Source organism: Pelophylax lessonae (assembly GCF_965119305.1).
Source record: "Pelophylax lessonae genome assembly, chromosome: 1".
Classification (NCBI taxonomy): domain Eukaryota; kingdom Metazoa; phylum Chordata; class Amphibia; order Anura; family Ranidae; genus Pelophylax; species Pelophylax lessonae.
The window spans coordinates 217,314,927-217,340,421 of NC_138768.1; the positions used below are offsets into that span (position 1 = coordinate 217,314,927).

The 25,495-nt window shown below is 43.1% G+C and overlaps 1 protein-coding gene across 4 annotated transcripts in view; it reads left to right on the top strand.

Annotated features, from left to right (window-relative positions):
- Window positions 1-1,418: 1,418 nt before the first annotated feature.
- Window positions 1,419-25,495, top strand: part of NOS1 (nitric oxide synthase 1) — a gene marked incomplete at its 3' end in the record, with an annotated part of 435,619 nt that continues 411,542 nt past the window's right edge. For 2 of the 4 annotated variants that reach the window (XM_082252128.1, XM_082252134.1), the window contains exons 1-2: window positions 1,419-1,637; window positions 1,733-1,800. The remainder of the gene's footprint in view (window positions 1,638-1,732; window positions 1,801-25,495) is intronic. The other 2 variants (XM_082252133.1, XM_082252130.1) reach the window with 2 other exon arrangements.

Here is a 25,495-nt window from a genome sequence, read left to right on the forward strand (position 1 = left end):
GCGGAGATAGCGGGCAGGATTGCTGTCTGCTCAGGCAGGGGAAATTAGGCCATCAGGGAGCAGAGCTGGAGCTTCACACAGCCGCCATCTTCATTTGCCCGCATGCGCCCTTTTTCTTAATTTTTTGTTGTTGTTACTCTGTCTCTCACTGTTAAAATAAACCTACTATTACAATTATAGACTGATCATTGGGCAGAGGTACAAAATCAGCAGGGGATCAAATACTTTTTTCCCCTGACTGTATCAGCCTAGAAAATAGCCATTCGTCTCACATTGATTTTAATGGGGTTTGGATTTGGCACCCAAACTTTAGTAATAATCGCCAAACCTGCCTCGGACAGAACTCATATACGTTCGGCTCATTACTATTAAAAAGTATCAAACCCATTTTTCCAGCCCGGAGTTGGACTTTGAAGCTTTGGCCTGGGTATACTTGTAATATAATGTAAACGAAGAGTAAAATTGCATGCACCTATTTAAAGAGGTTGTAAACCTCCGAATTTACAAAAAAAAAAAACAAACACCTGAAATGAAAACACATAATGAGCTAGTATGCATTGTATACTAGCTCATTATGAAATACTTACCTAAGAACGAAGCCCCGCAGTGCCGACTGCTTACCTATCTCATGGGCGACATGTTCTGTCGCCCTTCTTCCGGGTTTGCGGTATCCGACCATCTGATTGGCTGGAGCCGCAATGACGTCACTCCCGCGCATGCGCGCGGGAGCCCACGGTAATGGCACGGGGCTCTGAGGGAACGGCACGAGCGGCCGTTCCTTAAGAGCGCATGCGCAAGTGATGTCACTGGCTGCATGCAAGGTAAATATCTCCTAAACGGTGCAGGTTTAGGAGATATTTACGGTACCTATAGGTAAGCCTCAATATAGGCTTACCTATAGGTACAAGTTGCAGAGGAGGGTTTACTTCCTCTTTAAGAAATGTAAGATACCCCTTTTTTAGGTGTCACATGGTTAAGCTTGTTGTTAAAGCTTTGCACATGTGCGGGGAAGAAAAGGAATGTGAAATATTAAAAAAAAAATCAAAGAGTCATTTTTTAACCTGTGTATATATTTCCACTGTAAAATAATGAAGATCCTTGCTGTAACTTGTGGCTTAGCGATCATTTGCTTTTAAGCACTTGACTACAGCACATTCAGTGGCAGAGGGCGTGCACAGATTTCACATTTATAGATACAAATATGTAAGAAACGCTTATTTCTACACCTTCGCCCTGTGAATAGTAGGGCGTATTCGATGTCATTGTTAATGAAGCTGTTCAACTGAGGAACACCAGAGCAGCGAAAGGGGCTAGAGGGCTTTGGGAAAAGCAGTTTGAATATCCTGAGGGGATTTGCAAATTTGAGTTTACCCGATGTCTCCTTTATATTGTTGCGAAGGAGGAGATTGCATGGGTGCTAGCTTTTACACAGAGAAGGAAGGTTAATCCCAGTACAGTCCCCGTTACACAAGCAGTAAAGCAGCCACAGGACTCCCACTGAGTAATTAGCACTTTGAAACTCCAGATGTAAAAAAGGCCTGATAGAGGTGGGGGCTTAACGGAATATGAAGGCAAAGAAGAAAGAGAGAACGAAAGAGATGGCTGGACTGAATAAATGCATCAAAAGAATCATGAAAGTAAGATTTTTACTAATTGTTTGCCTAAGTAGCTTTGTCTGTGCGGACTGTGCTAACAAGCCGAGAATGATCGGATATTAATGCATGTTTTTCAGATCGATGTCATTAGCAACTTGTAAACATTAGCTAGAAGTGTTCCTTTACATGCTGAGGTTACATTAAGGTAGGAAACTTGCCTTTTTTTTTTTTTGGAGGGGGGGGGGGGGCTATTAGAATGCTTGTATAAATAGGTAATGACGATGAAAAGTATATGCATGTTACAATTAAAATCAAAGCATTTATTCTCATTTGGGTTAGAACACAACAGACTGATGTTTAGGAATATATTTTGGTGTTCACCTTCACAAGGTCTCACTGGAACTAGTACTGGAGCAGCACAGTATGTATTAATGGTTCTATTTAAATATGACAAGTCAGTGGAAAGTTAATCTGGAGTAACAGGCATGTAAGTTGATGGATGGAAGGACAGGAGACACAAGGTCACGGTTATTAATTTGTCCTTGTTCTAGCTCCACCTATTATGTTCCTGTTCTCGTACAAATATTTCCAAGACTCTGGATTATAGAACAGCAGATTATGAATCTGTATATAAAGCGTTCAATGAATATTATATATATTTACAGTATGTGTTTTGGTGAATGCTGTTTTTTGGATGCATATGCATTGCTAGCTGACATCCTGCAGTCTCAAGGTACACTCGAGAGATGGAGGGGAGACATTGGTTACTAAAAATAGTTATCTTTCTTTTCTTTCCAGTGGGAAAAACTGACATATTTACGTACTTAGTGTTAGCCGCGTCTGGTATCTCTAGCAACAGCTTATAATACTACAAAGGGCCAATGGGGGACACGAGGGATATTTCAAGTTAATGGAAACGAATGCATTTTTTGTTTGAGAGAACTTATTGAAATAAACTATTATTAATAAATGGAAACACGAAAGGTTCCAATTCAGGCTGTCTGCATTTTTAGCTAAAAATGTTTGTACACAATAGATGAGTTATCAGAATTTCCCTACTGATAAGCACTAGAGGATTAGAGAATCATTGGCAGTCACTGAAAGAAGGAAAAGATAAACTTTCTGTATATTGCTACTTCTGAGAGGTTGGAGGGGTTGAGGAGGAATGATGGGAGATCTCTATAGAAACTGCAAGGTTGCAGATAAATGGTGGTGTCACAGATGTAAACTCAGCTCCTGTAGAACTGGACCAGCCAGGAGCACTTGACGTAGTAAGTACGTCCTTGGATACACAGAAGCAATCCACCAATGGCATACCTGTGAAGCCCATGATAGTTATAACTTTAAAGAGGATTCCATTATGAGTGCTTTTAATTATGTAAGAAAGCTAGTTCCCTGGCTCTTATGCTGATGCTTTGGATTTAGTGCTGTCTAAACTGCTGACTCAAAAGAAGTATAATGATAAGGAATTCTGATGCTTTCTGACACTAATTTAACTACTTCACCTTAGGAATGTTTACCCCCCCATCATGATTGGGCCATTTTTTGTGATACAGCACTGCTTTATTTTAACTGACAATTGTGCAGTCGTGCAACGCTGCAGCTAAACAAAATTGATGTACTTTTTCGCCCCACAAATAGAACTTTCTTTTGGTGGTATTTGATCACCTCTGCGATTTTTTTATTTTTTGCGCTATAAACAACAAAAACCAACAATTTTGAAAAAAACATTATTTTTTACTTTCTGCTATAAAACATATGTAATTAAAAAAAAAGTGTAAAAAAATCGAATTCCTTTATAAATTTAGGCAAATATGTTATCTGCTACATATTTTTGGTAAAAAAAAAAAATCCCAATAAGCACATATTGATTGGTTTGCACAAAAGTTATAATGCCTACTATGGGATATATATATATATATATATATTTTTTTTTACTGGTAATGGCAGCAATCGGCGACTTATAGTGGGACTGCAATATTGCGGTGGACACTAAATTACACTTTTTACACTTTTTGTGGACCAATGACACCAATGCAGTGATCAGTGCTAAAAAAATATGAACTGTCACTGTACAAATGACACTGGTAAGGAAGAAGTCTACATGAGGGGCAATCAAAGGAATAAATGTGTGCCTGACATGTGCTTTACTACTGTTGGGGAGGTGTTTGTACTAGGAAAAGGCATGGATCGGTGCCTCTGCTTAGCATTATGTCTTTGGTAGTGACAGAATGGTGATTTGCCTCGTTTACAGGAGCAGGCCGCCTTTTGTCAGTGCACTGAAGCATTGGCAGGTGCCAATGGACACCCTGTCCGCCGTACCTGTCAATCCCAGTGTGTCTAATGACAGCAGTAGCGGTGACGTGCGCGCCCCAAACCAGGAGGTGCTGGACCACACACTAGGTATCTGATCCATCGCAGAAGAGCCGTCTTGCCACCTTACATCTAAAGTTTCTCCCGATTGGGCATCCTCCTATCTCAGTGGATGCCCAATCGGGAGAAACGTCGTCAGAGAGGAGGCGCCGCGTCATCACAACTAGACCTAGGCAGTGGTCCGCACTGCAGGCGGACCCCGCCATACAGCTCCACCTTGAGGGAACTCGCTATAATTGTCTTCATAACTGTAAGTGCAATCACTTGTATTCAATAAAATCTTACTGTTGATAATGCACTATGGCGGTCCCCTATGTTGTGTCCCCTATCATTGAGGTTAACCAGACACAGAAGTCACAGTAGCCTATCAGAGTCCAGGCACTTTTGGCAGGATCGTTTACCATCAGGTTTCTGTTTGGGTCTGTTCCTCTTGGACACAAGCAACTACAGCAACCATCCTGGAGCCCAGCAATTCCCGGCAGGATCACTCATCAATATTATTCCAAGCTTCTTGTCTGGCTTTTGTCCGGTAAGAGTCTAGGGAGCACGAGTGTGTTAGAGTGCCTTCTGAGTTTTTTTTGGGAAACCCTCCACCTGGTTGCATGACCCCTGGAGCGGTCACATCCGTATATGCCCTTAAAGTTCAACTTTTGGTAAGAGGCTAAGCTGGTGGTGGGACCTTGCACCTTCCAATCACAGTTCACATCTTCCTGAGTTTGAAGTTTATGTCACCACATTTTCACCTTTATTTATGGACTTTTAACATGGACATTTATTGCACATTGGTGATTCACCAGTCACATTTCGGACTATTTTGTTAGCACCATTTGTATTGTTTCCATTATTTATTCCATAATTAGTATATTTTTTACACTATTGTTGTATTTTAATATACACATTTGGGTAGCGCACATTCTTGTTTAGTACAATCGTGTGATTTTTCAGGGTAAAGGATCACAGGATTGCTTGGGATTGAGCAGACAAGTAGCTACCAAATAATTTCAGACCAGCATTTAGAACTTTAATGTTATTTTGATCTTGTCTTCCAGAAACATATACCTGATCATAGATATATCAACCGACCAATTTGCACATGAGAGTTTCCACTTACTAACCGCAAAGAGAGAAATTATCAGCCCTAAGACCCACTGGGAGGTAAAGGGTCTTTTCTTTTCTCTCTTTGTCCCTTTTTTTTCTCTTCCCCATTTCCTTACCTTTTTCTCCTTCCCTCTCATCATTTGTTTGTGTGGGGAGAGTAGCCCAATTCGGGTAGCAAAGTTCAATACCGATTTCTAACAATGGGGTGGTGCGAGGATGTCCTTCTGTGCAAATCGCTCATTCAGCAGGGGATAGTATCCTCATCAATGGTGTTACTAATTGAACAGACAAGGACTCACTGCTCAAGGTGGTGAAATTGCCTGATGACTCACACAGGTGCATGCCCCTGCTCGCCTCCGTGAAAACTTGATAAAAGAAAAGGAATTGGCAGCACTCCAGGTTGAGTCAAAATCCAGATTTATTGACTGGACATCCAAATATGACAATCGTGACAAGGTAGACGTGTTTCACACACTGACTGTGTGCTTAATCATTAAAGTAATGATTAAGCACACAGTCAGTGTGTGAAACGCGTCTACCTTGTCACGATTGTCATATTTGGATGTCCAGTCAATAAATCTGGATTTTGATTTAACCTGGAGTGCTGCCAATTCCTTTTCTTTTATCAATGGTGTTACTAAGCCCTCCCGCTAAGTTGCGGGCAGACTCACCAACTCATTAATGAGACAGCTATTGCATGTAACCTATTGTATGCCAGCAAGTTTGTGAGACACATATGATTACACTAGTACGATGAGGGGTCGCCGAACATTAAGATCTCTCTAGTAAAGTACTGGTATGTCAGCAAGAGTTCCTACTGGGGTATGAATAGACAGATGAAAGTGGTTTTCAATAAGATCAAGAGGTCTAAATGCTTTATGTTGGTGGGATTTCAGTATTAGAACTTAGTCCCCACTGGGGGATTCCAGTGGGAGGCTCACTAAATACCGAGCATTGTTGTGAGCCAAAACAGACATCTCATCAAAATTATTCATATACCATCACAAAACAAAAAGAAAACACCACAAAGGACTTTCAATTAAGTCTCTGGGAATTTAGAGATCAAACCTTCAGTTCAATCAGCCCCTTAGGTTACTGAGAGCATCTGATGTCAAACCATTATGAGCCCATTAGGCTATAGGGCCTGATACCGTAGGGGGTGGTTTTCCTCAGGAGGCCTGGGAGAAGAAAGCGGCCTGAGCATGTGCTTGGAGTCTACTAGTCTGGTAGCTAGGTAGGAATCCCATTGGAAGGATAAATGATCGGTCATAACGGAAGTAAGCAGCCGAGCTGATGGAGGAAGACAAAGCGCCGGTATATAGTAATGAGATCCAAAGGAGCTAAAAAGTCTCTTTAGCATCTCTCATGAAAGGAAAGTGTATTTTTCCAGGCTAATAGGTTTGCATAAGGTCAACTGTAATAACTCTGTATGTGTAGTTACCTAGGAAACACATAGCTTTTATACTTAACTTGCATAAGAGGGTCATAGTGCAACTGAGGAAGCAGGGATTGAGCTGAATCTATAGTTGTCACATAGGGCCCTCCAAGATTTCGGTGATTTCGTGGGGCTTACTCCATGTTGAAAGCCTTGGCGGCGGAACCATAGATCTTGAGCATCCATGGGTTCTTCACAGCGTGGATATTTTCTTGTTGAGAGACCACGGAAATCTGCATACCAGTTGGGCACATCTACCAATGGTATACCCAGGGTGTCACAGAATAGTTGGAGATCCTTCGGTACTCATAGCAGTGCCATCCGACCCTGTGTGTAGGCAGAAAGGCAGAAGAGGAACTTCCATCAGTAGTGTATGCCCTGAGAGCTAAGGGTGTCAAGCAGGGGACGGAGGTCCTTGTGATGTTGGAGTGTGATGCCAGATAGGTCTTGGTATATATGGATGTCTGCACCGCCATATTTGAGTTGAATTCTATTTCTAGCTTTCCGAAGTATCTCCTCTTTCAGCTTGTAATCAACCAGGCAGCAAATTATATCGTTGGGGGGGATCCGTTTCTCTGCCTTTAGGCCTAAGGGCATGAAGCATTCATTCCATGTCAATGGGTGTTTGGTGAGGCCAATCGAGGAGGTTGTTGAATAGGCCCACTACTGTTGGTAAGAGTTGGTCTGCGTCTACTGTCTCAGGTAGACCATAAATCCGCAGATTATGGAGTCTCCCTCTATTATCAAGATCCTCCATGTGGCGTTGGAGGTCCCTTAGCTGCAATGTGTTGGTATCTACCTTGTGGCTCACACGATGGATTTCTGTGTCATGTTAAGAGGCTACCTTCTCCACATCATGGACTCGACTTGCCAGAGCATGGATGTCTAGGCGTGGGTCTGAGATGGCTGCTGACAGTGTGTCCTTTATATCGGCAGCTATGGTGCGTAGGCCGTTAAGGCTGAGATGTTGCTGGGAGGACATGTCTTCCCCTGTGACTGTTGCTGCCTGAGCGGGCAGCAATCCAGTCAGCAGTGGACTTGCAGCCTGTGTCTGTCCTTGGCGGGATGCTGCCATATTGCTTCTCTGGGTACGGAAGAGCTCCGGGATGCTTTGACTCAGTCTCCCACCGGACTCGTGAAAATTGTATGGCAGAGGAGCTGTGGGAGGCTGTCCCCATGTTTCTAAGCAGGTTTTAGCGTGTGAAACCTCCGATGGAGTGTCGTGAAAACCTGCAGGAGCTCTGGCTTTAGGCGGCCATCTTCTTGTGAGGTCAAACCACGCCCCCCGCAGCAATTTTTTAAACATGTTTTTTTGGGGAATAACGGTTTCATAAATTAAAAAAAAAAGAAAATAGATACCTAAGATGCCATGCTTTAAAATTGCGCACACTCGTGGAATGGCGCCAAACTTCGATACCTAAAAATCTCCATAGGCGACGCTTTAAAAATGTTACAGCTTACCTGATTAGAGTTACAGAGGAGGTCTTGGGCTAGAATTATTGCTCTCGCTCCAGTGTTATCTCGCATGTGTGGTTTTAATTCCGTTTACATATGCAGAGGCGACACACATATGCGTTTGATTCTGCGTGTGAGCACGCAGGGACAGGAACGCTTTAAGGTTTTTTTTTATTGTTTATTTTACTTTTATTTTTTATTTTTACACTTTTTTTTTTATTTTTTTATAACTTTTTTTTCCTATTACAAGGAATGTAAACATCCCTTGTAATAGGAATAGGGCATGACAGATCCTCTTTATGAAGTGATGTGGGGTCTATAAGTCCCCATACTCTAGGCTGAAAAGCCTAAGATTAAAAAAAAAACAAAAAAACAATCTCAGGCTCTCCAGCCGAATACACGGCAGAGTTTACAACTGCCGAGGCTGGACGTCATAATGTCACGCCCGGCCTCTGAGAATCAAAGAGATAACCAGAGGTCAGCTCTATGGTAAACTTGCATGGGCGAGTTGGTAGAAGCACCGGAGGGGGGGGACGCCCCCTCCCATCACCTATAAAAACAATCAAGAGGCTGAACAGACACTATGATTGTTTTTACATGACAGGGAATCGCCAGCTGAAAAAGATGTCTTGTTAGCATATACAGTGGGTACGAAAAGTATTCAGACCCCCTTAAATTTATCACTCTTTGTTATATTGCAGCCATTTGCTAAAATCATTTAAGTTCATTCTTCTTCCTCATGAATGTACACACAGCTCCCCATATTGACGGAAAAACACAGAATTGTTGACATTGTTGCAGATTTATTAAAAAAGAAAAACTGAAATATCACATGGTCCTAAGTATTCAGACCCTTTGCTGTAACACTCATATATTTAACTCAGGTGCTTTCCATTTCTTCTGATCATCCTTGAGATGGTTCTACACCTTCATTTGAGTCCAGCTGTGTTTGATTATACTGATTGGACTTGATTAGGAAAGCCACACACCTGTCTATATAAGACCTTCCAGATCACAATGCATGTCAGAGCAAATGAGAATCATGAGGTCAAAGGAACTGCCTGAAGAGCTCAGAGACAGAATTATGGCAAGGCACAGATCTGGCCAAGGTTACAAAAATATTTCTGCTGCACTGTTCCTAAGAGCACAGTGGCCTCCATAATCCTCAAATGGAAGACGTTTAGGATGACCAGAACCCTTCCTAGAGCTGGCCGTCCGGTCAAACTGAGCTATCTGGGGAGAAGAGCCTTGGTGAGAGAGGTAAAGAAGAACCCAAAGATCACTGTGGCTGAGCTCCAGAGATGCAGTCAGGAGATGGGAGAAAGTTGTAGAAAGTCAACCATCACTGCAGCCCTCCACCAGTCGGGGCTTTATGGCAGAGTGGCCCGACGGAAGCCTCTCCTCAGTGTAAGACACATGAAAGCCCGCATGGAGTTTGCTAAAAAACACCTGAAGGACTCCAAGATGGTGAGAAATAAGATTCTCTGGTCTGATGAGACCAAAATAGAACTTTTTGGCCTTAATTCTAAGCGGTATGTGTGGAGAAAACCAGGCACTGCTCATCACCTGTCCAATACAGTCCCAACAGTGAAGCATGGTGGTGGCAGCATCATGCTGTGGGGGTGTTTTTCAGCTGCAGGGACAGGACGACTGGTTGCAATCGAGGGAAAGATGAATGCGGCCAAGTACAGGGATATCCTGGACAAAAACCTTCTCCAGAGTGCTCTGGACCTCAGACTGGGCCGAAGGTTTACCTTCCAACAAGACAATGACCCTAAGCACACAGCTAAAATAACAAAGGAGTGGCTTCACAACAACTCCGTGACTGTTCTTGAATGGCCCAGCCAGAGCCCTGACTTAAACCCAATTGAGCATCTCTGGAGAGACCTAAAAATGGCTGTCCACCAACGTTTACCATCCAACCTGACAGAACTGGAGAGGATCTGCAAGGAGGAATGGCAGAGGATCCCCAAATCCAGGTGTGAAAGACTTGTTGCATCTTTCCCAAAAAGACTCCTGGCTGTATTAGATCAAAAGGGGGCTTCTACTAAATACTGAGCAAAGGGTCTGAATACTTAGGACCATGTGATATTTCAGTTTTTCTTTTTTAATAAATCTGCAACAATGTCAACAATTCTGTGTTTTTCTGTCAGTATGGGGTGCTATGTGTACATTCATGAGGAAGAAGAATGAACCTAAATGATTTTAGCAAATGGCTGCAATATAAAAAAGAGAGAAAAATTTAAGGGGGCCTGAATACTTTCCGTACCCACTGTATATGTTCTATACATGCTACAGATGTGCCACTTTACAGGCAGACTAAGGGGACTCCCCAGGCACTATATTTAAATACATTTTTCATTTTTATTGTTGCACTTTAAGCATTAATAAAATCACCTATCCTTTAAAATCAATCATTTTAAAAATAATTTGCATTGGTACATGTCCCCCAGGGCAGTACCCGGACCTCCATACCCTTTTTTATGGCCAATAACTTGCATATAAGCCTTAAAAATTAGGACTTTTTCCTGTTCGGCTTCCATAGAGTTTGCGTTTCGAAGCAGAACTTTTCCCCTGTTCAGGAGTTCTGCTTTGAACCAAACAGGGGGGTGTTCAGCCCATCTTTATTCATAAATTATCAGGATTGTATTTACCATAAGGTACCCACAGTCCAGTGCCTAGTGCAGTGAGGTAAGATCAGGCAAAATCAAGCTGCAAATCAAGGGTGCAATTTATAATAAGTTCACCCAAGTGTTTTAGTTATCACCAGACATTTGATACTAACTTCTGCAACGGAATTGTAGGTGAATAGAGCAAAAGGTGGGTTATAACCCTTGTCAGATTTATTTTCACCATCTGTGTACCATTGCAGAAATTTCCCTTTACTTCCTGTCCCATAGCCAAACAGGAAGTGAGAGAAAACCCCTGCAATATAAAGGAATTCCTTGGGGACCCCCAGGTCACCGGCACTAATATCCTCATTGGAAAATTCCCCCTCTATTACTTTTCTCAGGGCAACCCAAAATTTGGGTTTTCTTTTACTTTCACTTTCAATGATGATAGTAAACAGGTGACTCTCCTTAATGGGGGCACAGACAGCAAAAATAAAACTGGCAAGCATTCTAACCCCTGTGCACTCCATCGAAAACCAAAAAAAAAAGATTTAACTTTAGTTACAATTTCAGTCAGAAGGACTATAGCTTAGGGAAACATGAAAGCATCTCTCCTTTTTCTTTTACTTTTTTTTTGGTTTGTTTAGTTGAAATGTAACCTTGCAGATAAGAAAGATTGCTTGCTCCCTGCAACAGTACATTCTAGAATTATTTTTACCAAAACAATCACATGGATCAAGAGACAGAGTTTCCTGGAAGTGATTTGAAAATCTGGTGCAGCTCTGCAAAGAAACCAATCAGCTGAACAAGCTACAATTTAAAGCTGATTGGCTACCACGAACAGCTACACCAGATTTTACACTCTCCTGATTTAGTAAATCAACCTCATAATGTCCAAATGCAGCCCTGTATATGATAGGTGTGGTGTAATCAGAAATGAAAACCTAATGGTAAATACTTCTTTATCTTTTATAGTTTTCTAAATATATGTTTAAAGGCCTTGCCTGTCCTGTAGGCCTCTGCTATTCAGAAAAGCTGGTCTCTTGCCCTCATTGGCTTTGTTTTTCTGGCAATTGTATTTATGGATGGGCAAATCAATTAGGTACATTTAACAAAGCAAAAAAAATATTTAAAAAAAATATCATATAGCAGGTTCCCACTGTTTCTGCCGCTGCTTTCAGCAATATTTCTGTCTCCTAGCACCTTTCCACCTTCTTCTCCTTGCTCTTCTTCTCTTTGCAAGAAGATCAATTGACCTACTCAAATTTAAAGAGAGATGAAAACCTAATTTTTTTTGGAAGAGAACTCTCTGTGTCTTCTGCCTTAGAATCTGGCCATGTTCGTACTGCATTGTGTCTCTACATTTAGGACTGTACTTGTTGTCTTGAAAATGTCATGCCAGTGGCCAATTCACATAATACTCGATGCACATCTAAGAAACTACCTAGTATTCACAAGCCCACTCTGCAAAGAGCGATGCACTTTAATGCAGAATAGCTTCTATGTCGTGGCTCTTAGGTTTCCTTAAACTGCTTTTTTTTTTAGGAGCTTAAAAAAAATGAAATAAGTGGCATAAAAAAGCTGCCTTGTGTTTTCTATTGTTGGACTATTGAAGCAGCTTACGATGAAAAATAGTAAAAACACTTTCCCCAACCTCTCAGTTCTCAAAGATGCACAGCATTTTGCTGCCTACATGCCATTCTGTATGGCTTTACAGTACATACAACCCCTACAATAATTTCTACCAATGCAGTTTGTCAGCAGCACTCCCTATACTTCCTCTATCACAGATGAAGCACCTTGTTAATATGGCTGCTTGGACTACACCCTTTTTTCCAAAAGTCCCCTGGCTTATTCAAAGGTCAATTTTATGGCCCTTTTAAACCAGCTGACCTAAGTTGTAAGGCCAGGCAGTGCATTATGGTTATATACGGTTTATTAATTTGCTGGAACCTCAAATACGAAAGGTTCACCTCAAACCTGTTGTGGCATCGAACCCCAACCTCATCCCTAATTGTATTTTGCCACTTGTAAGCCGAACTCCAGGAAAAGCACATTTGCTTTGTGTATTTCTTCATGATCTGTGCTGTAATTCAGCACAAAACCTTTCCTCTGCACAGGGGTTTCCTATAAAAAGACCAGACATTGCTTTTCTTACAACTTGTGCAGAGTGACTGGTCTGGAATTCGTCCCCCTACTATAGTTATCTGCAGACAGCCTATATTGATATCCCTGGAGGCTGTGGGTGGCTAAGGGTTTAAAATTCCCACTTAGGGGAGAAACAAGAAAGTGGAATGCTGGAGGACTGAAAATAAGGTATATACTATATACAAAAAATAAAACTTGTTTGTAATTTTGTCAGGGTTCACACATATGCGGCCGCGGTTCATGCCTGGGGTCCGATGTTCACTGATTTTGCACCTGAATTAGCATTTGAATTGGACCCAAAGATGCACAAGACCCTTTTTGAATGCAAACCTTGGCCGAACCAGACCTGTGTTAACCAGCTCCATTGATAGCCGGTCACACTTGCTTGTCATGCGAATTGGATGCAGGGAAACCTGCATCCAATTCACGTATGTGTGGACCCAGCCTTATGCAACATTTTCATGATCAATATTTGCCAGCCATTCCCTTCAAAAGCAGAAAGGTATGCTCCCTCATACATAATGTGTAGGGGTTGCTCATAGTCTGTCTAAAACAAAGCCTTGGTCTGCAAACAAATGGAATTATTAAACAGAAGGACTTCACTGTGACACATACGTTTTTTCTTTCTATCATACACAGCTAATATTTTAAAATGTATTTTCTACCTTCATACAGCATAAAGAAAGAAACAGCTTTTGTCCCAATTCCTTGTATACCAAGCTTCACATCAGGTTACTTAGGAAAAAAAAAGTTTTGCTTTCAATGGTATAATGCTGAATTACCATAAAATTGCTTCTTTCTCCTACGCTTCAAATTCTGAGCTCAGGTGGAAGTCACATAAGCTTAGTCATAATGACAGACAGGTTAATTGTACTGACATAGGAATCCCTCTCTTCCGCTGTGTATTGTGAGAGATTAGCATCAAATAGATAGCAAATATAGTGGAAACGTTTTCTACATAAAATTCCAAAAAACACCTTTAAGCACTTTCTTGACTGGGACCCAAGTGCCACTCCACATGAAATGTCAGTTAATGGGTTTTCCTACTCACTTTAAATCTTCAGCAGCAAACTTTAACATAAGGTTCTTCCTTGCAGGGAATATGCAAGCATTTCCAGCCATCTGGCTTATGGTGACTCCCACTTTAAATCTTTACTATCTGTGAGACTTCCCTATGCCATATCCTTTAGCAGCCTTCATTAATATATCTCAAAGGTTATCTGATAAGCATTCCCAAACATTTGCTGATGTGACCCTGAAGAAGCTATATGTATTGGGTCCACTGTTCCTGTGCCCCTGACACTGACACATTCGGTTAAACAGTGAAGGTTAATTTAAAGTAGCTGCAATGATTAATCAATAAGAGTTATATTCTGCAGAAACGATAATTGTTAAAAAAATAAAACACAACCCATTCTGAACCCTCAGGGTAGATATCCCACAATAACAGTTCAGCATTTTATAATATACTATTCTATTTCTTCTGCTAGCCAGCTCGTTAGGGCCCATCTGGTATGGTGGACTGCTAAAGGTAATGTCTCTTTAAGAACTGATGCAGGCACTATCACTGTGTTTCTTGTAGACAACACTATTCCTCTTTATTCCAGATGTAATGCAGGGTTGGCCATTAGCCTCTCACTACTCTATGTAAGCAAGGAGCATCCTTCTTCTTACTGGCAAAGTGTACCCCGGCCAGTGTCCTCAGTGCATGACTCTACAATTAGGCAGCAGGCTTAACCAACATTCAGGACATTATCTGATGCTCTGGAATGGCTACCACTGTGTTTCTCTTTTTCCCAGGTGCAGCTGTCCACTTGCAGCCTTGGTTTCTCTGCTAGTCCTCTTTCCTTCCTCTCCCTAGCTCGGGAACACAATTATAACACCCCCCTTCCACTCCACCACAGTGCAGCTGGTAGTTGGAGTCCAAGAACAATACTGTAGTACAGGCTATGTCACTTTGGAAACTACAACTACCGTAGTCCTTCACATTTCCTCTAGCGGTCTACAGGGTTAGTTTGCTCCCTAGTGGAGGGAAGGTGACTTAACACTGGCTCCTTTATGTTCTACATGCAGAGCACCCCCTTGGGAGCCACAGGTGAAATGGGATCCCCCCCCCCCCCAAAACAGCTAGGCACACTGAATTTTCATAGTCTCCCAAAGTCAAAGAAGGACTTTTTTTTGGAGGATTAAAACTTGGATGGGAATAGGGGTATTATGGGATGCCCACCTTACTTTAAACAACATAATGGACAACTTCTACTATGTACAGTCTACAGTATATATACTCCTCACTCCTTCCAGCACAATTGCTTGCAGAAAAACTCAGCTGAGAGACTTTAGTGAATCTGACAAGGTACTCAGACAGATCAAAGCAAAAGCCCTTTACAGGCAGGGACCTTGGTTGTGTAGCAAAGTCCAGCTTACATCCCTGTGGCTACCTATCCCAGAAACACTGTTACAGGCACCGCCAGCCCACCTGGCTACAGCTGCCCTTTCACTATTCCTCCTGGCTACTTCTCCACAGTCCTCCAAGACTGACACTCTCTCTACAGTCTTGCCAGACTGCTCACACACCAGCCAACCCAGCTGACTTTCTCTGGAGAACTCCTGGATGTGCTGACCTGCACCTGCTGTCCTCTCCTTGCTCCCGTGCCCCCAGGAAGGATTTCCTCACTGTGTTGTAGAGGGTCCCTCCAGCACCCGAGCCCCAGGCCCGAGGTCACCCCCAGACTAGGGAGCACCCTCAAGGGCAACTGACAGATTCCTTAGAACTCCTTCTCCATCTTCCTCCTGACTGCCCCTGTTGGCATGAGTTTTTATAAGAGGGCCTGCCCCCTGCCAGCCCATTTTTCTGGGGACTGGCTGGGACCCTCATCACTACTCCAACAGCTCTTTCTAGACTTCACCCTCTACTTCTGGAAGCTTCTCCAAGGCTCCAGAAAGCAGGGGGAGTCACCAGAGATGCTGCTTGCTGACTCATCCAGACTCCCTGAGTAACTCATCCCCAAACCAGATTCAACCCAGGCCTGGCTCTCAGCCAAGCCAAATTTACCTACACTATACCTAACTATGTACATCTATTCTATCACACTAGAGGGTGCTACATACAGTAGAAGTTTCTTCCTGTGAACGTAAACAGCCAGACACAAAATCCTTTCCACAAACATGAGAAGGGGCAGCAATAGAAACAATGAACCGATAGCCAGATCCGCATGGCTGCTCCTCACCTGGCAGTTCTCCAGACCTGGCAACACTGACTTACTAAATCACTCTGTTTTATCATGATCAGGAATCTTCTTGTGATTCCACAGCAGCACAGAAAAAAGGAGCATGAAGACCAGTAGTAATGCTCTCTGACCAGCAAGAAATGGGATAAATAATTGGATGACATACAAAAACCAGTCTGAATACAGTATTTGTAACATTAGTATCATAAATAGCTAAATGATAGGATTTATTCTAAATACTATTTATTATATCAGACCATCCAACTGCTTTTTTGTCTATTCTTGGATTGGAGTAATACTCTTAAAGGACTTGAAAAGGCAGAAGTTTTTTTTTTTTTTTTAATCTTAACGCATTGTTTGCATTAAGATAAAAAGCCTTCTGTGTGGAGCAGCCTCCCCAGCACCCCTAATACTTACCTGAGCCCCATCTCTGTCCAGCAATGTCCACAAGTCCCTCAGCCATCTGCTGTAGCTACTATAACCATAGGGTGTACATCATTGGTATCAATAGGAGGAATAGAGCCCCATCGTTGGTGTCAGTGGGAGGAATAGAGCCCCATCATTGGTATCAGTGGGAGGAATAGTGCCCCATCATTGGTGTGAGTGGGTGGAATAGTGCTGAATCACTGGTGTCAGTGGGAGAAATAGTGCACCATTATTGGTGTTAGTGGGAGGAATAGTGCCCCATCACTGGTGTTGGTGGGGGAAATAGTGCCCCATTATTGGTATCAATAGGAGGAATAGAGACCCATTGTTGGTGTCAGTGGGAGGAATAGAGCTCCATCATTGGTGTCAGTGGGAGGAATAGTGCCCCATCATTGGTGTGAGTGGGTGGAATAGTGCTACATCACTGGTGTCAGTGGGAGAAATAGTGCACCATTATTGGTGTTAGTTGGAGGAATAGTGCACCATCACTGGTGTTGGTGGGGGAAATAGTGCCCCATCATTGGTGGTAGTGGGAGAAATAGTGCACCATTATTGGTGTTAGTGGGAGGAATAGTGCACTATAATTGGTGTTAGTGGGAGAAATAGTGCACCATTATTGGTGATAGTGGGAGGAATGGTGCCACATCATTGGTGTTAGTGGAGGAATGGTGCCCAATCATTGGTGTTAGTGTGAGGAATAGCGCCCCATTATTGGTATCAATGGTAGGACTAGAGCCCCATTCTTGATGTCAGTGAAAGGAATAGAGCCCCATAAGGAGAAATAGTGCCCCATCATTGGTGATAGTGGAGGAATAGTGCCCCATCATTGATGTTAGTGGAGGAATAGTGCCCCATCATTAGTGTTAGTGGGAGGAATGCCGCCCCATCATTGGTGTTAGTGGAGGAATAGTGCCCCATCATTAGTGTTAGTGGGAGGAATGCCGCCCCATCATTGGTGTTAGTGGGAGGAATAGTGCCCAATCATTGGTGTTAGTGGGAGTTATAGTACCCCACCATTGATGTTAGTGGGAGGAATAGTGCCCCATCATTGGTGTCAGTGGGAGGAATAGTGCCCCATCATTGGTGTTAGTGGAGGAATAGTGCACCATCATTGGTGTTAGTGGGAGGAATAGTGCCCCATCATTGGTGTTAGTGGGAGGATAAGTGCCCCATCATTGGTGTTAGTGGGAGGAATAGTGCCCCATCATTGGTGTCAGTGGGAGGAATAGTGCCTCATCATTAGTGTTAATGGGAGGAATAGTGCCCCGTCATTGATGTTATTGGGAGGAATAGCGCCCCATTATTGGTGTTAATGGGAGAAATAGTGCCCTGATCTTGAGGTCAGTGGAAGAAGAAGTGTCCCAAGGGCCAGATAAAGACAAGCGAAGGGCCACATCTGGACCCCGGGCCACAGTTTGGAGACCACTGTTCTACAACATGTCTTGCATTAGTACTGCAGATTTTCCCTCCATAACTATCATGGTACAATATCTGTAAATCTTCTCTGACTTCCAATCACTGATAAATAGGCAGTAGATTATGTAGTAGCAAGACAGTCTTTTCCAGGATGTCTTACTTTTACATTGCATATACACATGATTACCCTTAACCTTGTCTTTTTCCCACTTACCTTATAATAAACCAGAGATCTTTACTTTCTGTTTATGTTACTCTGATATATTACAATTCACATAGCTCTGTTGTCGTTGTAATATGAATCGAGCTTATAAAGCTCCGTCCCCCTTGCTAGGTTTTCAGAACTGTAGGAATACCGTACAGAGATGTGGCATACATTTTGACTTTTTCAGTGACTCATGCATCAGTTGCCATCATATCCTAAATTAGTTTCATCATGTCTGAACTGCTAGTGTAGATAATGGTTTTCAAACCAATGTAGCAAATTGTGCATACGTTTGTGCCTCTGTAGTGTGCAGTGTGATGCTGGGTCCCTGGTAAACTAGGGCTTGATTGTTGTGTGTTACATCTTTTCTGACACGTCTCCCTGCATTATGTTACTATAATTGTTTGTTTTGTCCTGGCACTGTTCCTACAACTTGCTGTTCCTTTTTCTTCTTGCACTAGATATTATGATTTGTTCTCATTGAACTTGCTTGAACTTGTGTCATTATTTTACATGTGCATGGAAAGACAGGGCTAGCCTTAAACTGAATTCAGCGTTCATTCGTAAAAAATAACTCTTCTTCCTTGCAGTTAACCTATCTGCTGAATGTTTCAAAACAAAATGTCCTTCCTGATATTTGGTAAAGTGTATCCAAACCCAAGAACAGAAAGTTTATATATTATATTGGAACGTACCAGTACTTAGATGTGGTGGCCGCATTCATTTTATTTTTTTTCCACCTGTTTTATCCTTCTTTTTAGCTTGTGATCCTGGGAGTAGAACACTTCCTCTCCTGGGGTGGAAGCGCTCAAACACTGTGCTCAATCCGAAGAGAAGCAGCATTGTCACGTTAGGAAAGGAAGTGTGCTACAAAACTCACTTACCACTCATCTTCATAGTCTAGGGCAGCCTTTCTCAACCAGTGTGCCGCCAGAGGTCCTCAGGTGTGCCGCGGGATCATGGGAGAGAAGGGCTGTCAGATGAGCCAGATTTCCCAATCCCCTGCCGAATTGTACATCAGCACTGTGAGTCAGCTCCGTCAGCCTCAAAAGTGAAAGTAAAGTGAAGAGGAGTGTGCCGTGTTCTCTGCTTCCCCCTACAGTGCAGTACCCGGCTAAACAAGAAAGGTACTGTGCTACAATGTTTTAAAGAGCTTTATACATGTGTCTGTGTGTGTGTAAGTATGTGTGTACATGTGTGTGTGTGTACGTATGTATGTGTGTGTTTGCCATCAGAACTGCTTTTGTAGGGCTTGTTTGTGATAGCACCAAGGACTGATGCTCCTCTGAAAGGCAATCCATGATCAGATTGCTTTACAGATGCATTTAAAAGGTGGTAAAGAGGCATATATGTTGCCTCCTCACTAACGGTTTTAGGCCCGTAAATGCAGCATTACCACACCGCAACCGTGCAATGCACACAGTAGCGGGCTGGTTGCAGTGCAGCCCCTTTGACCCTGAGTATACCTCCAGCTGAAGCCACAGCATGTGTACCCCCCCCCCCCCTCAGTTGCTGCCTCTGCAGCCAAAGGAGGAGAAATTGGGAGTGGTAAAAACAGCTCCACCTGAAATGTGAACAAGTCCTTGGTTCACAGCTGTGTGGTTGCGTGCTGTGTGTAGGGCAGCCCATTCATTTCAATGGCCTTCCCTATCCGCAGAAATGCAGTAAAAGAAGTCCCCGACCCTTTTCTCAAATTGCGCCGCACCAAAAGCACCCTATGTTTTCCAATCTGTGGGATACCATTAAGAGTTAATGGCACCTCTAAAGATCAGAGCATTTGTCTGTGTGTCAGGAACAAGCGTGATTTGTTACGCGACACACAGTAACGTGAACCAAGCCTTGGACAGGGGTGCCTCAAGACTGAAAATACTTTTCAAGGGTGCCCCAACTGGTAAAAGGTTGAGAAACACTGGTCTAGGGGATGGGGGTGTCTTCTGTAGTTCACAGAAGAGAATTTGGAACATTACGACCAGACAAAGAGCTCAGGAATTTTCCAACTCAAAAGGATTCTGGCAGGATCAGCAGCTATGTTTGCACTTTTTACACTGATATAATAAAACGCTTTGCTTAAAGCAAAAAGGAGCAACTATTAGAGACGTATTCTTAGGGTTTACAATACAATTTAAATCTGGACCAACAGACATTTAGTTGAAATACAAACACTAAATTGGCAAAAATATTTGGATGCCTGTTTTTGCTCGCACATGAAATTTAATGGCATCCCAGTCTTATGGCGCTTTTCCACTGCATGGAACCGAACGGTTCGGCTCTCTAAAACAGTACCAACTCGATTGTGGTTCCAAGAGGTACCATACCGGTACCATATGCCACAATCCTTTGCATGCAGTCACTACTAGCCACTGATTGGTCAGAGAATCGTTGTTATCCCACCCACCTAAATTTAGTACTACTTTAGTGGAAAAGCAAACCGTACCGAACCGTTCCAAAACCGGCACAGAATGTGTACCGTAATCAAAGCTAATGAAATATTAGAGTGTGTGACCTTTTTTTTTTTGGTGGCAACTTTTTTTTTTTTTAATCAGGCAGTGTATATCTAAACACAAATGTCTATTTGTCTTAATTTCTATTTTAAACTTGTTTATTCTTTTTTTCTATTTTAAACTTGTTTTTTTTTTTAAAAAACAAGGAGTTGGGCCTCCAAAAATTCATGCTACACCCCTTATCAGGCATGTAGCCCTTCCTAAACCATACCAGGCCACATGCCCTTGACATTTTGAGGGTACCTTGCAGGGGGGCAAGAAGACAAGGACCCTACCCCCACAGTTTCGGCCCTGTGGGTGAGAGGGTCTGTGGGGAAAAAAACCTGAATCTGGAAGTCCTTCCTTATGTAAGATAAAGGGGACCCCAGAATCTAGCTAGCTCCCCCTACATGAATAAGTGAGGGGTACATTGTTATTCATTCACAAAAAAGTAAAATATTAAAAAAAAAAAAAACAACACTGCGAAAAAGTACATTTCTTAATAAAATAAATAAAATAAAGTTACACTAAATGTATGTATTTTTTTGTTGGTTAAACTAGATGGACTGTCTTTTTACAACCTAACTATTTAACTATGTAAGTTATATAGATCCAGCATTAAAATTGAATGGATGGTGACCTGCACCATGGTAATCTGTCACAAATGACAGCTCCCTGGCCAGCTACTCAATGTAAACAAATGGGCTGGAGATCCTGGGTGGCATCTTTAACTAAATATAGTCTTGACCCCTGGGATTCCTGGCTAGTTTCCTAATATTCAGCCAGCCAGGGTGCTAACATTTGCGATGTAGTAACAGCAGGAAATGTGGTCAAAGTAGATGTAGGGTAACCTGCAAAAGTAAGTAGTGACAGGTCACTGTGCATCATTCATCATGCTCAGTGGACAATGTCTATTTGTTTTTAAAAAATTATTTTTTTCACAGTGTCCCTGTGTATATTAACAATTTTCCTTTTTTGGATCCTGGGTTAAGGGTCTGATATGGATTTTGAGGAGGACACAAAGGAAAAATAAACAAAAAAAAAAATAGTGTGAGTTCCCTCTGAATTCCAACCACACCTTATCCAGGCATGCAGCCTAGCTGGCCAGGAAAAGGGGGAACAGCAAGCCTACGGCCCCCTCTTGAACCATCAGGATGTTACATTGCCAGGGAGGCACCTGAGAATGCATATTGTCCCTAATGTTGATGGGGACAAAGGCATCTCTCTATTATCCCTAGTCTGGTGTATGTGAATGTCTGCAGGGGATACTTCTCATAATCTGGATCCCCTTTTAGAAAAAGAGGGGCCTTAGATATCTAGCCCTCCCCCAAAAATAAATGAGTGTAAGGCACATAGTACCCCATTACTCATTTACAAAAAAAAAACATTGTCTTTCAATTTAAATACAAAATAAATTTCATTGTCTAGTGATGTAGATCAAACATCAATCATGATGAGTGATTTCTTGATGACCAGCGGGCACAAAGACCCATGTCACTAGGATCTTCTCCTACCAGCTGGCTGCTCAATGTCAACAAACTGGTGGAGGATGCTGGCTGATGTCATTGACCATATAAAGTCATGACTATATTGTATATCATCATTGACATTCCTGAGATCCTCACCCATTTGTTTAAAATATGATACAATCCAGTGGGCAGGAAGTTGTCATTTAGTGGAGGTAGAGATTAATGGCTTCCAGGTGCAGCAGCCAGAGGTTTGGACAGGTGAATTGGCCAAACTGGCCATTTATTTTGCCCATTCAGCAAATTGTGAACAGCCGGGGTTTGGGTCGAACTCAGGCCAAGTGCATATTCACAACTTTATACTGACAGCACTGCATAAAGCAATGGTGCTCTTATTGGACTACTCTGTATCCATCTCTCAGCTCTGCAGTGGCATCTTAAGAGCATTATAGGCCCCCGGGCAATGCAGTGCACTGGGGCCCTGCCTACACAATCACCCACGAGAATAAAAATGCAAATTATCGATAAGGCAATATTTATTGGTACCCCAGTGCCAGGCTAATGACCGCTTTCAAGTTCGGCGGCTGGGTCTGGTGAACACACACACGGACGGGAGTACAGGTATTCCTGCAGCTGTGGGCTCCTTTTCCATGACCCTAGTGGCCTCACAGCAGTGCAGGGCCGACAGGTGCTTGCCACCTGCTAAGTTTGGTGGCGGGATGCACACAGGAATCGGGACTAATGCTTGGCTGGGTCACTGGGCAGGTGGGGCCCCCGGGCAACTGCCCATCGTGCCCAATCGGTAAGATTACCCTGCAGCTCTGCTGTTCAGGGGTTTGCAGGAGGCTAATATAATGACAAAATAAAATTACCTGCTAAAGCTTTAAAAAAATACTTTTCAATAAATACCTAAATTGGATGTTTCAGTAAAGTGTAAGTTTATCTTAATATATTAGCCCCCCTTCCCTTTCTTTACATTTGAAAAAAAAAAACCTGTGGAGAAAAAGTTAGTACTCATTTTATCCCCCTCAGCTTCTGTACTGCAAGGTGACATCACGCTCCTACCAAAAAAATAGGATATTATGCTGTCATGAGATTTCGGATACTCAGTATTAGGGTTTAGGGCAGTATCACTACCATTACCATTACTAAATGACACCTTTTAGCATGTCAACTTGTTTTACATTGAGAACAAGTCAACGGGGTGCTGGTGAATGTCACTGACTTTAAATGGAAATGATCATATATGATTAATGGAATAAATCAGGACCCCTGACCAGTTTGTATACTTTAGGAAGCCAGCTGGGAAGTTGTCATTTGCGTGGGGAATATTGTCGGGAAATATTGGTGGTATAGTTGTGGCAGAAGTTGTCTGCGGATCGTTGGGACATCATGGCCATGGCTATGTTGAATCACTGGTTGCGGTGATATACTACTACTGCTAAAAGTGACAGCTTCCTGCTCTTGGCTTCTGGTTGTTCGGGAACTGTAGGCTGCTGGCTGACTGCTACATGCTTGGAAAAGGCTCTGGTATGGCTTCTTGGGAGAGGGGGGGGGGGGGGATCTATGTATTTTTTTCTTCTTTTTATGCAGTGGGTTCCCCCTCAAAATTCATACCGGACCCAAATGATTAGTACATCATTTTGGGGTGCCTATTTTTTTGTGTTACTTTCCCCCATGTCATTGATACCAGACCCTCATCAAGGATAAGGGTCTAGTTTGTTTTGTAGAGGGAACGGGGCATTTTTTTCCACTTCACAGGCAGGTTCCAGGCATTCCCCACACATGTTATTTGAAAGTTTATTTAATTTTAAAGTTGTGCTTTGAGCATTATTACAATCGCTGCTCCCCAAATGGAATTTATTACAGTTTTATTTGTTGGTATATGTTTCCCAGGGCAGTACCCAGCCCCAAGGGCCAGAGCTAACCCTAGGTGAACTAAGCAGCCAACCATGTGAGGAGCTGGCTCTGCCCCTGTACTGGGGGCAGGTAGGATGGTGGGTGTTGGTAGGTTTCTGGGGCACTACTGGTCTCCTCCCTTTCCTCCTCCTCTGACTCCATGTAAAAAGGGCACCAGGTCCCAGGGGTTGGGGACCTTGTGATAGCACCCCCACCCAGGCAAAATTGCAATGGGGACCTTGTGATAGCACCCCCACCCAGGCAAAATTGCAATGGGGACTGGTGAAGATGTTGCAAGTGAAGTGATGTGAGCCACAGATCCTTCCGGCTCCTCCACCTTAGCAGTACCTTTAGGGGCATCCTGCAAAGCCCCAGGTCACTCATCAGGCTACTCACAAGGGGCTAAAAGCCCATACACCACCACCAACTGTGGCAGTTCCGTGGGGGGTAGGGAAGACGCTGTACCTCTGATGGTACTAGAGGACCACTTCCCTCTGCTGGGTGTGCTGCTGTAGGCCTTAATTGCCTCCGCCACTGGCTCTCAACAGAGGGGGAGCCCTGGTGAGTACTATCCCCCTCCTCCTCCTCCAACAGGTCTGGAGGGCCCGGGTGTTGCTCTTCAGATGATGTGCCCATGGGTGGTGACAATGGCAGCAATGGTCCATAGTGCATTATGCTTGGCAGGGTACCTAGTAGTCACATGGAGCCTCCTTGACTGGGAGCACCTCAAAGAGGAAGGCCTGTCACTCCCCACAACAGGCCAAGGATGTGAGAGCCGAAGTCAGGGCTCTACACTGAGGACATACAGAGACCAAGGTTTCTGTGATCCCAGTGCGGCACATCACTAGACCACATTCTGGGCATGACACAAAGTCCAGTGTCCAGAGAAAGGTCATGTATATCAGATGCTATAAAGCAGTACAGTGTCACCCTAGCTACAGGCTGCTTTATTTTTTTTTCTACTGTTTTTAAAAATGTTGAAGTTTTTTTTTTGTTTTGTGCGGGATTCAAATAGCCGATCTTTCCTAGTGAGCAAAATAGTCTAGCACTGGCCCTGGCAGCCCCCATGCCATTTGTTTGACAATCCCTTGCTTATTAGCCAGGATGCAGCAAAACTGGTTGGCTAATTCATGCGCTGCCAAAGTTTTGCAGAAACACTGACTCTGGAAGCAGAGTTGCAATATACATGGTTGGTTGGGGGATCTATTTGCATATAACTGCACAAATGAGTGGTCGCATGCAAATAGCAGCGGGGTCAGTCATTGATTTGTACAGAGTTCTATCTATATTGAAATCTGCAACTGTTCGCTGCTAACCTGCCATGTGAATTTAGCCTTAGGGACCGGTTCACACTAAGGGCTCTTTCACACGGGCGTTCCTTTTTTTTTTTGCCCGATCAGGTCCTTTTTTTTTTTTTGTAACGGACACGGATGACACTTGTGTCATCCGGTCCGTATGTCCGTTTTTCATCCCATCCGTTTGCGGATGAAAAACTGACATAATGCATGTCTATGTAAATACGGATGTCTGCGGATGACACCACTGACATCCGTTTTTGCTTCAGTTCCGTTTTTTGAAAGGAAGAAAAAATAGGGTTCTCCTCCGTTCAAAAAAACTGAACTGAACTGAACTGACAAAAAACGGATGTCAGAGGATGATC